The 11,356-nt window shown below is 42.5% G+C and overlaps 1 protein-coding gene across 1 annotated transcript in view; it reads left to right on the top strand.

The window, feature by feature from the left end:
- LOC114026863 (solute carrier family 22 member 15-like) overlaps nucleotides 1-1,945 on the top strand; it is a 97,593-nt gene extending 95,648 nt beyond the window's left edge. The window contains exon 14 of the mRNA XM_027840609.1: nucleotides 1,352-1,945. The gene's annotated coding sequence lies outside the window, so the exon portion shown is untranslated. The remainder of the gene's footprint in view (nucleotides 1-1,351) is intronic.
- Nucleotides 1,946-11,356: the final 9,411 nt, after the last annotated feature.

The raw sequence follows: 11,356 nt of genomic DNA, 5'->3' as shown, positions 1-11,356 counted from the left end.
CCATCCATCCATCCATCCATCCATCCATCCATCCATCCATCCATCCATCCACATAAGTATGTGTTAGATTTTCTTCCCTTTGCACCCCTGTGTGTGTTGTGATGGAGGAGAGGAAGGGAAGGACAGCAGAGGATTCTAAGGTAGTCAGTGAATTGCTGCAGGAAGATGGACACCCCTAGGGCAGCCAAGCCCCAGAAAACCTGCCTTAGTTACAGTGCAGCCAAGATCAGAGTGGTTCATCCTCAGGTTGGCTTCAGCCAATTTAGGTCATAGCAACTAGGTTTCAGAAGGGCTATGCTCTATGTCAGTGGGAGGAGAACCCATATCAATGATAATAATAAAAATAATAAAGTAATTTATTGTTTTAAGTTTTGAGGTATTATAGTCATTGATTTTGTCTAGTTGGTCTATTTCAGGTGAATTTGTCCCTCAATCCATCAATAAGCATTTATTAAGAACCTACTATGTGCTAGACACTGTGCATACAAAGAATGAAGCAATGTCTACTCTAAGGAGCTTATTTATGACTCAGTTCTCTGTATCCTATTGCCTAAGGGCCTGTAGATAAAGGTAAAAGGACCCATTTAAAAAAAAAAGCCTATGGGTGGTTCAGTGGATAGAGTTCTGGACCTCGACTGGAGTCAAGAAGACCTTAGGTCAAACATGGCCTCAGGTCAAACATGGCCTCAGACACTTAGCTGTATGACTCTAGCAAGTCCTTTAACCTCTCTTTCCCTCAGTTTTCTCATCTTTAAAATGGGAATAATAATAGCACCTACCTTCCAGGCTTCTTGTGGGGATCAGAGGAGATAATATTTACAGAATGCTTTGGAAACCTCAAAGTGCTCTATAAATACTAGCTATTCTTTTATCCCTTAGTGGTTCTCAATTTTTTTTTTTTTTTTTTGGTATCAGGACCCCTTTTCACACTGTTAAAAATTGTTGAAGATCTCCTCCCCAAGAGCTTCAGTTTATATGTTTGTTTATCAATAGTTTCTGTATTAGAAATGAAAATATCTTATCGTGTTATTATGAAAATATTTTTGACCTCATAGGTCCCTGAGGGTCTCCAGACCCCACCCTGAGAACCACTGTCTCAGAGGAAGGCAAAGCCCTGTTTTACAATGAGGTCACTGAATTTACAAGAGGACTGAGTAGAGAATGACATGACAAATGTGAAGACTGGCCGAGCCACAGATGCTGTGATTTGAATTTGTTATTTTTATTCACTGTTCTGACATGATAAATAGAGGATTCAGACTCAGTTGATTTAAGCGAGGAGGCAGAAAGACAGACCCAAACTTAGGTACCACAGAAGTTTTAATCCTGCCTTTTTTGTATCTTTTAATAGGTGTGCTAACGAAAGGAAATCATCTTTGAAATCCTCTGAAAGGACAGTGGCTCTGATCAATGTTTGGGCATATTTTTGTCAAGGAATTTTCGCAATTAAGTCAGGAAGTCACTGTTTGATGCTAGAGGGGGGAAAGAAACTGTGAACTCTGGAGATCAATGGATGTGACGGGGTGGGAGGAGGGCCATGTTTATCAGAGCTTGTAATTAGGTAAATTAAACATCGGTGGATCCCTGAAGCGGAGGAGAAATAAACCAGTGAATGAAGAATGAGAAACAGCCCTCCATGTTGGTACCCATGGAAGGAGCTAATGAATGACAGGTGCTGGACCTTGGCATAGCCAGATTTTTTGAGTTTTTAGAACACCGTGTGCATGTACATAGGGACCAAGACGAAACTGGGCAAGAACAGCAGAGTGAAATCCTGTGCCCAATCTGATGAGCTGGCTGAGGTAAAGTGTTGCAAAGGTCCGCCATTGGAGGGTGACTGCCCAACTGCTCTTCTTAGACTTGGCATCGGGCTCATTGTGTGTCCGATGGAAACCTCCTCTCCTCCCTTCCACCCCACCTCTTTCTAATTTTCCTTTTGTGGATTTTTAATGACAGAATACCTCATGGCTGTGACCAAAGATTTTTTTTTTGTATTGGTTTTATACTATCAAGCGGCATGCTAATTAGATTACATGGGCTTTAAAGAAAGTCAATCAAGTATGTGCCAGGTAGGTTCTCCACCACCCTCAAAAAAAGTTCCATTCTTTAGGAATCTATCTGTCATAAGCATTCAGTCAGTGGTTGCAGGGTGAATGAAGAAAAGAAAGAATGAGCCCCCACCATGATAACATTGGCACGTGGGATGGGAACAGTGATGTGAGTTGAATGTTATTTAATGTATTTTCATTTAGGGAAGATAGTCATTCATGGTGTAGTGGGTAGAGAGCTGGCCTTGGGGTCAAAAAGACCTCTGAACTCTGGAGATCAATAGATGTGAGGGGGTGGGAGGAGGGCCGTGTTTATCAGAGCTTGTATCAGGGTTCAAGTCCTGTCCTTGACTAGTACTGACTGTGTGACCCTAGGCAAATCGTCTATCCTCTAATGTTCCAGGCACCTCTCTAAGACTGAGTTGCAGGGAAGGTGCCCACCTGCATTGGCAGGAGGGAGTTTTCTCATTTAGGATTTCCCTATATCAGGGATCACAGGTCTCATCCCTATCCTCTATCCTTCTCAGTTAATCAAGATTCATATTCATTTAGCAAAGCATGGCAGGGCTATATAGCCAGAATTTTGCATTTCTTATTCTGCTTCTGATTATCGCCTGTGGCAGCATGGGAAGGGGTGCCAAGATACAGCTGAAGCTGCCTCCCTGCTGGGTTAATTGGTATTTAAAACATTCCTCCCATTAGGTAAAAGGTACTTAGGACCTCTGTTTCTAGGGGAACCAGGAAGCATTTATCAGTGATAATTTTATTGCCTACAGGATAAAATACAAAGTCCTCAGCCTGGCTTTTAAGCCACTCCAGAATCTGGTTCCAGCCTGCTTTTCTCATCTCATTGGACAGTGCTTTCCTTTTTTCCTGCACTCTTAAGTTCCAGCCAAATTGGGCCATTAGCTAGCTGTACATTGAACTCGACATTCCACCCTCCATCTCTCTGCATTCTCAGAAATTGTTCCCCATGCTGGATATTCACTCCCTCCCGCTCTCTACCTCTAAAGTTGCATCTTTCTTCTTTAAAAATTCATTTTATTTTCAGATCTGCATTCTTTTTCTTGCACTTCCCTTCACCCCAATGAGAAAACAAGAACAATAAATCCTGTTATAAACATGTGCAATTAAGCAAAACAAGTTCCTGCATTGTCTGTGTAAAAGAAAAACGCTTCATTCTTCCAAGTACATTTCGTCTCTTTCTCTATCTGGATGTGGATAATATGTTTAATCATGAGTCCTCTGGAATTGTGTATCGATCAGCATTCCTAAGTCTTTCGAAATTGTTTGTCTTTACAATATTACTGTCATTGTTTAAATTGTTTTCCTAATTCTACTCACTTTTCTTTTGCATCAGTTCAGACAGGTCATTTCTGGTGTCTCTGAAACCATCCCCTTCACGGCTATATCTTTCTTTAAGATTCCTCTCAGGTGCCACTTCCTCTGTGAAGCCTTTCCAGATTCCTCAGTTTCCATCGCTCTCTGTCCTCAAATTACCTTAGAATCATAGTAGCATAGATTTAATAGTTAGCACAGTGTCTGGCACATAGTAGGTGTTTAATAAATGATTATTTTTTTTTCCTCCCCTCTATCCCTCCATTCCTCTCCTTCCTTCTTTCCTCCCTCTCTCCCTTCTTTCCCTCCAGAATTCTACCAGAAATTCCCTAGAATTGAATGGAGACTTTCTTTCTCCTGTACTGCTTCTAACACAGTTGCCTAATCTTTAACAAGACCTTTAGCTTGACTGAACCTCAAACAACTCTTTCTTTCTTTCTTTCTTTTTTTTTTTTTTGGTGAGGCGATTGGGGTTAAGTGACTTGCCCAAGGTCACACAGCCAGTAAGTGTTAAGTGTCTGAGGCTGGATTTGAACTCAGGTCCTCCTGACTCCAAGTCCAGAGCTCTATTGACTGTGCCACCTAGCTGCTCCTAAACAACTCTTTCTAAGATCTACCTATTAAGTTACAGCTATGTAGATGAAGACTAATACGTATCTACTAAGTTTTAGCTTCTTTGTAGTAGAAGACTCTAGGTGGAAGCGGTTCCTACACCATCAGAGTCACAGATCCTTGACAGATTAGCTGAGTATAGAGAGAGGTCAGGAGGATTGATATTCCATTTGGCTCCATTCTTGAAGGGGTCATTTACACACTGTAGGAGAATTAAATGCATGGGGACTTACCTTGTTGAAGGCAAACTGCTTCCTCAGTTGGATATTTGGCACCTCAAATGTCATTTTCAAGCCAATTTGTCATTTTCAGGCCAAATGTCAAGTCTGACATTTTTCTGAAGACACATATGTCTGAAATTAGATTGGAAATCCAACAAAAAAGTGATTAAGTATAAAAATCGTTGCTCTTACATGAGACTTTTCAGGTGCATCTCTTTGAAAATGCGAAGTTAAACTGTAGCATGATCTACTTATCCACTTGGAGGCAACACAGTATAATAATAGTAATAATAATAGCTGTTATTTCTGAGTGTTTTAAGATTTGCAAAGTGCTTTGCATACATTATTCATCTAATCATAAATTTAGAGCCAGAAGGGACCTTAGTGATTATCTCGTTCATTTGAGCCTTATAATAACTTTGTGAGGTAGGTGCTATTATTATCTCTATTTTATAGGCAGGGAAACTGAGAGAAAGATTATGATAGTTGCCTTGGGTTAGCAAGTGTCCAACATAGATCTTGGGCAAACTCATTGGCCTCTGAGTCTTAAGCAACTCCAAGACTTGCTCATTAACTTATGACTATGTAGTCTAACAGCAATACTTATGTACTAATTTTTAGCTGCTTGGTGTTGGGCTAAGTTTCAGCTATTTTCCAAAGTTATAGCCAGGCTTCCCTGACTTCAAGTCCAGAGAAATATCTGTTATGCCAAGCTGCCTCTATGGTGAAATAATTACTGGATATGAAGTTGGTAGACCTGTGTTGACCCCCTTTCTCTTGCCTCTTGCTGGCTATGTTTTTATGGGCAAGTCCATTAGCTTTTCTGAGTGTCAGTTTATTCATCTGCAATCTAGAAATGATAGTATACATAAATTCTACAACATCTCTATTGCTAAGATGGCTAGAACAGTTCAGGGCCCCCAACTGGTGATGTAAAAGTTGATACTATTGGTCCCTGCTTGATAAATGCCAGTTTCCTTATTGTCCATGAACACGACGTGCTTATTCCTACAGGTGTAGGACTTCACATGTTCTTTTCTCAGGAATGATTGCCTTCCCTACCCCCTTGGCCTTTTCAAATTCTTTTCATCTCTCATCTCATGGCTCGGCTCAAATTCAGTCTTCTCCATCAAACTGTCTCTGTATACTCCAACTAAAATTGGGCTTTCCCTTCATGGAAGATCTGCATTTATATCAGATGTTTTATCCTTTACTATAGTTTTATGTATGCATGTCTTGTCTTCCCAGGTAGAGTGTAAGCTTAGGGGTTGGGACCATGCCTTATAGTTCTTTATGTTCTCCAGAGTCTCTCCGGCATCATTCTGGGCAGAGCCATAAGGAGATAGTCTGGCACTGGAACAAGCAATAAGACAAATTCAGTTGTGAGTGGGGGAAACCTAGGGAAAGACCTAGGACCTCAGATACAAGAGCATGTGGAAGTGGGGAGAGGCACCATAATATCTTCTTCCCAATAAAGTACTGAGGTGGGAAGACAGTGTTTTCAGGATACTTGATCTCTCTGTAAAGACTCAGGGACATCAGATCGCTGTTGCTGGAAACCAGCTTACTTGGACATATGGCCACCAGGCACTAGGGAAAGGAATATGCCGATGGGCAGCTTCCTACTTTAAGTCAGTATTCTCCTATCTATATGCCACACTCAATTGTTTTTGCCTGCTGATGGAATATAAGTATTGTCAGTATCGTCTAAATTTCAGAGCTGTGGAGCAAAGCTCTAGTAACCCCCTCCTAGGTATAGCTTTCATAATTGGGCACATAGTAGGATCCTGTGATGTGTAAGATGAAAATGTCTTAGGGCTTTGGAACTGGAGGAGGAAAGTAGAGCTCACAAATACTGAATGACTTGGCCAAAGTGAGGCAGCTTCCCTAGGGACAGAGTCGGGATTTGAACACAGGTCTCCTGGCTCTGAGTCTAGTGCACTCCCCACTAAATCGAGGACAGCAAAGGTCAGATTTTCCCTAGATTTTGTCAAATAGCTCCCTCCACTTTGTTCTGCCAGTAAAATAAAGTCCTTTTAAACCTCCAAACGATGACTGCTATTTTGTGTTGCTTCAGCTGTTTGATTACAGTCTCAAATTCCATAGAGTGACTGGACCAACCGTAAAGTCTAGTTTTGCCAGCTCAGGTTTCATTGGTGTATGGTGTGGGTGTGGGCCAGACCCACCGAAGGGTACTTTGAAGTCTCTGCACATGTGTTTTTTTCTTCTACTTTGGTTGTAAAACATTTTCCCAGCTTTGCTTTGGACTTTCCCCTTTCCTGTTTTGAAATGGCCTCATGGGCTTCAGCCAGTCGGTAAACAGCTCTTAGATTTTCTGCTTGACAACAGCTTGGGCTGGGAAGATTCAGGGTCTTCCTCTTCCCCCAAGGGACAGTTCCTTCAATTCTCCTTCCTTGGTGAGGCAAGCATTCAGTTATTTTCCACTGTTTTTGGTCTTCACTGTATCAGTCCCTAGCCAATGAGTGAAAGGAGGACTGGTTTTAGATGGGAAGGATCTAGGTTTGAGCCAGGCTCTGTTCCTTACTGCCAGGGTGATGTTGGGCATCTCTGGGCTCAACCTTTCTGTGCTTCAGTTTCCTCAGCTGTAAAATGACAGGGTTGGGCTAACTGTCCTTTTCAGTCCCTTTCTGTTCTAACTCTATGCTGCTGGACCCCCTGCCTCTGAGCCCTGGCTTCTTTTCTTTCAGTTAGCATGAGTCTCCTCTTTCTCTGCCTGCATCTTGCTTCAGATCTAGCCTTTATTTTCTTGGAATATTTCTTCATGGCTCTATTTCTTGTTTGATTTAAGTTCCTTTTCATTATATTTGAAGCCAATCTCTGTCAGTTTCATAATCGGTTTGGCAAAGTGGAGGCTGCCATCACTCTTGACAGCTGCTATTCAGTGTGTCCTGACTCAGCCTTGGAAGCACTTTTAAAGCCTTGGGTGTCCTTGGCTTTGGAACACAGTGTTCTTAGTATCCCAGTGGTGATGACTCTGAAGGGAGGGGTGACCCAGAGCCAAATCCAATTCCTTTGCTTGGTATTCAATGCCCTCCATAACTTGGTGCCACCCCTAAGCTTTCCAGCTTTAATTTATATTATTCCCCGTCATACAGTCTACATCTCAGCCGAAGTGGTCTACTCTCTGCCCCTCAAACTCCCCATCTACCCTTCTGCTTCTTTATCTTTGTTCAGACAGCTCCCTTTGCCTGTTGACTTTAAAGGCTGACTCAGCTTAGTTCCCTGACCCCACCTCATCCTGGTCAGTAAAAACCTTCCTCCCCTTCACATATCTCATTTGTTTTATAACTCATTCATTCATTCATTTATTCATTCATCCATTCATCAAGAAGTTATTGCATCTACTCTGTACACATTGACTGCCTTGATGGAATGTAAGCTCCTTGAGGGCAGGCACTGTTCTATTTTTGTGTTTGTATTCCAAGTGCTTAGCACTGTGTCTCGTGATCAGTCATTCATTTGGCACTTAATAAGTGCCTATGGCACATGATAAGTTTCTTTAGTATTTTTTTTAGGGGGGTTAGGCAACGGGGTTAAGTGACTTGCCCAGGGTCACACAACTAGTAAGTTATGTGTCTGAGGCCAGATTTGAACTCTGGACTACTGAATCCAAGGCCAGTGCTCTATCCACTGCACCACCTAGCTACCTTTACATGATAAATTTCTTAAGGAATTAGTTAACTAAGTTCTACTGCAAGAGAGAAACAAAATATGGTCAGATGAGGAAACCCCGAGTATTTATAGATTAGTGCAAAGTAATGTCAATAAATAGAGCATTCTAATGGCAGGGGAGATCAGGAAAGCCTTTATATGGAGAGGTCTCTGAGCTGTGCTTTGAAAGAAGGTAGAGATTATTTCCATTCCTAGTTTAAATTTTCACAGAAAGTTGGAAAACGGGCCTGAGATTGAATCCTTGCTGTGCCACTTATTAGCTGTGTGAGGTTTGGCAACTCATCTAAACTCCCTGATCTTCGGCTTCCTTATCTCTAAAATGGGGACAATAATGCCTCATGGGGTTGTGATGAGAAAGCTGGAGAGCACGGTTTGGGTCCCACCTAAGTATCATTATACCTGCTTGGCATCCACAGTTCCCTTGTTTGCCCCTGCCTTCTAGTGAGGTGACTGAGTCTAGGTGTCTGCTTGCATTAATCGCCAAAGGACATTTTCTTCTCCTTGCCTTGACAGTCACCAGTTGGAAGGTGTGAGGCACATCTTGGCATCCTGTTCATTATGTTTTAGAGGCAATGACGTCATTTATTAGCGTCCTTGTCACCACAATCAGATGTTCCTTTTTGAGACCGGCAAACATCCCAGAGTGCAAGAAGCAAGCAGGGATGCCGGCTTAGGCAGCTTAATGTGAAAGACCATTTATCATAAGAAAATTGGTCCTGAGTGGGAAAAGAGCACATTTATGACAGATAACAGCCCATAATCTTTTGTGGACACGAAGTCTCCACAGCATATTGCATGATGTTAGCTAATGGCTTGTAATAGTGGCTCTCAGCTCGGGGTCGGACTAGGGTCAGGAAGGAAGAAGGGAATGAAGGGTTTGCATGAGTAACTCCCTTTCGCCTCGAGGACAAAGCACGAATTCCTCTGGCATTAAAACCCTTCATAATATGGCATAAAAACCCAGCCCACCTTTCCAGGAGTGCTGCCCATTATTCTCTTCACATGCTCAGGTCTGTGTAGATGGTGTTCTCCTCCACACGCTCCAGAATGCAGATGCTGACCACCCACCTTTTCTTCTTCATACACAACGCCATGTCCTTCTTCGTATCTCGGCACTGACCGTCCCCTCCCCTCTATTATTCTCGGCTCCTTCGAAGATTTGGTTCGCGTTCCGCCTTTCCCGGTTTCCTTAGCTGCGGATGCCTTCCCAAGTGAGACCCCTCCCCACCTACTCTGTTAGTCCTTCTGTATTCCTAGTTATTTACGTGTCTCTCCCGTTCGAATGGAAGCTTCTTGGAGTCAAGGACTCATCTTGCCTTTTTTTGTATCTCAATCTCTTTACGCAGTGCCTGGAACATAGTAGGTGCTTAAATGCTTATTCCCTTCCCTTCTCCTTTTTCCTATTTGATGATCCACTTCTTAATTCCATGCTTTTCTGTAAGACTTGGTCCCCATGCCTGGCATTCATTCCCACCTCACCCGCAAATCTTAGAATCTCCACCTCCTACAAACGATACCTTCCTTCAGCTGGAGTGCCCCCTCTGATTCCCTTGGTTACTAGTGCCCTTCCCCCTAATTTCATTTGTATATATTTTGTATTTATTTACCTGTTTCCATGTTGTCTATCTCCTCTCAATAGGATGTAAGCTTCCTGAAGGTGAGGACTGCTTAGTTTTTACCTTTGTTTCTTAGTACCCTGTATGGTGCCTCGTACATAGTATTCACCCAATAAATGCTTTTTGAATGAATGAATAAACCAATGAGAAATTTCCATCATAATCTCCTGGCTCTTATCTTCCCTATGAGAAATTCTTAGAAGTCAATCAACAGGCATTTATTAAGCACGTGCCAGACACTATGTGCTGAGGTGCTGAGAATGCAAAGACCAAATGAAAAAGTCTTTGCCCGCAAGGATCTTATTTTCCATCAGGATAGACGTGTTAAGGGTGGAGGTTTCTACCAAGTCCAACTAATGTAAATCCAGAAGGCCCAATCAAGGATGTAACTAGGTACAAAGAAGTCCTTAGTTTGAGAGGTGTCTCCGAGCAGGTGACACCACACAGGAAATATTTTGTGATTGGTTGAAGAGAATCAGTCACACTCTGTGGAGCTGTGGATAAAATAGCAAGCCAGGCTCACCATCCAACAATTTTAGCAGCGGGCCTATTGACTCTTAGCTGAGGGGCTTAACCTTGGGTTGAGGGATATAGCATTTCTCCTCCTCCTTCTCCTCCTTATTTATCAGGTGATGACCTTGTAAACTTTGAAATGTAGGAAAATCTTGAGTTCTCATTGGTATTGATAGGAGAGGCCCTAGAACTGCAATGGCTAATAATGTTGCTTTGGAAGCTGGGAAACATCTCAAGGACAAGTTAGACACTCCCTGAAAAGGTAGCTCAGAGCACTGCCCCTTGGGGCCCAGCAGACAGCTACACTGAGGGAGAAGGAATAAAGACTTCCAGTGACCGAGAGCTGTAAGTTTGTCCTGCAGCCACGTGTGCTCTCAAAAAATTTGAGTCCATTCTTCTCAGTAACCTTCACATGTGAAAGAGGAGAGTACACCTCTTATTCATGAGGATAACTTGTAACTACTGTTCTTGCTCTTTCTTCTCAGTAAATATCCCTTTTGTAAACCCTAATTGATATGAATTGGTTGACTGATATTGAGGAGCACATTGGATGGGGACCTGTGAGAAACTCTAACTTGTCAGGGTCATTCCTATAACTCTGAGGAGAGAAGTAATCATCTGTCTTCTGGGAACCAAATCTATTAGTGCTAATTGGAGTTGGAGAATTAGCCCCAGACACGTGTCTCATAAGTATGTAAAATTACACGCAAAATTAATACATGATAATTTGGGTAGAGGATCCACCAGAATCTTAGAGGAATCAGGAAAGCAGGCAATCTGTACAACTGTTGGTGCCCTTTTTCCTAGGACATCAACATTACTTTTTAACTTTTATGTGTATTTGAGCTGAGCTTTGAGGGACACTAGGATTTCTAAGAAGTAGAGGAGAGGAGGAAATGCATTTCAGGAATGGGGAACAGTCTATGCAAGGCGCGGAGATGGATGATAGAATGTTGTCTCTGAGGAGCCGCTAGCTAGAAGGTCGTGTGGTGTGTCCTGGAAAGAACTTTGATCAGGCTCCGCACAGTTCCCAATGTGAAAAGCCCTCAAAGTCCCAGCTTCCCTGGGCAATGGGCTCCCATTAGAGGAGCTGTTCCAGATGTTGTGGAAGCTAGAAGGGACCTGGGAAATCCACACACCTAACTCCCTCATTTTGTTTCATATTTTATTCTTTTAACAATATATTGTATTGATGCATTTTGTACTTATTTCAGTCTTTTCTGAAAAAAAGACCCATGACCCCCACTGCAGATTGAGCCCATTCTTGCCACACACACACACACACACACACACACACACACACACACACACACAC

The sequence above is a fragment of the Vombatus ursinus genome, unplaced genomic scaffold, assembly GCF_900497805.2.
Source record: "Vombatus ursinus unplaced genomic scaffold, bare-nosed wombat genome assembly UNPS02014847.1, whole genome shotgun sequence".
In the NCBI taxonomy this organism is placed as follows: Eukaryota; Metazoa; Chordata; class Mammalia; order Diprotodontia; family Vombatidae; genus Vombatus; species Vombatus ursinus.
Note: the sequence above shows the minus strand (reverse complement) of the source record. Positions and strands in the feature narration are given on the sequence as shown.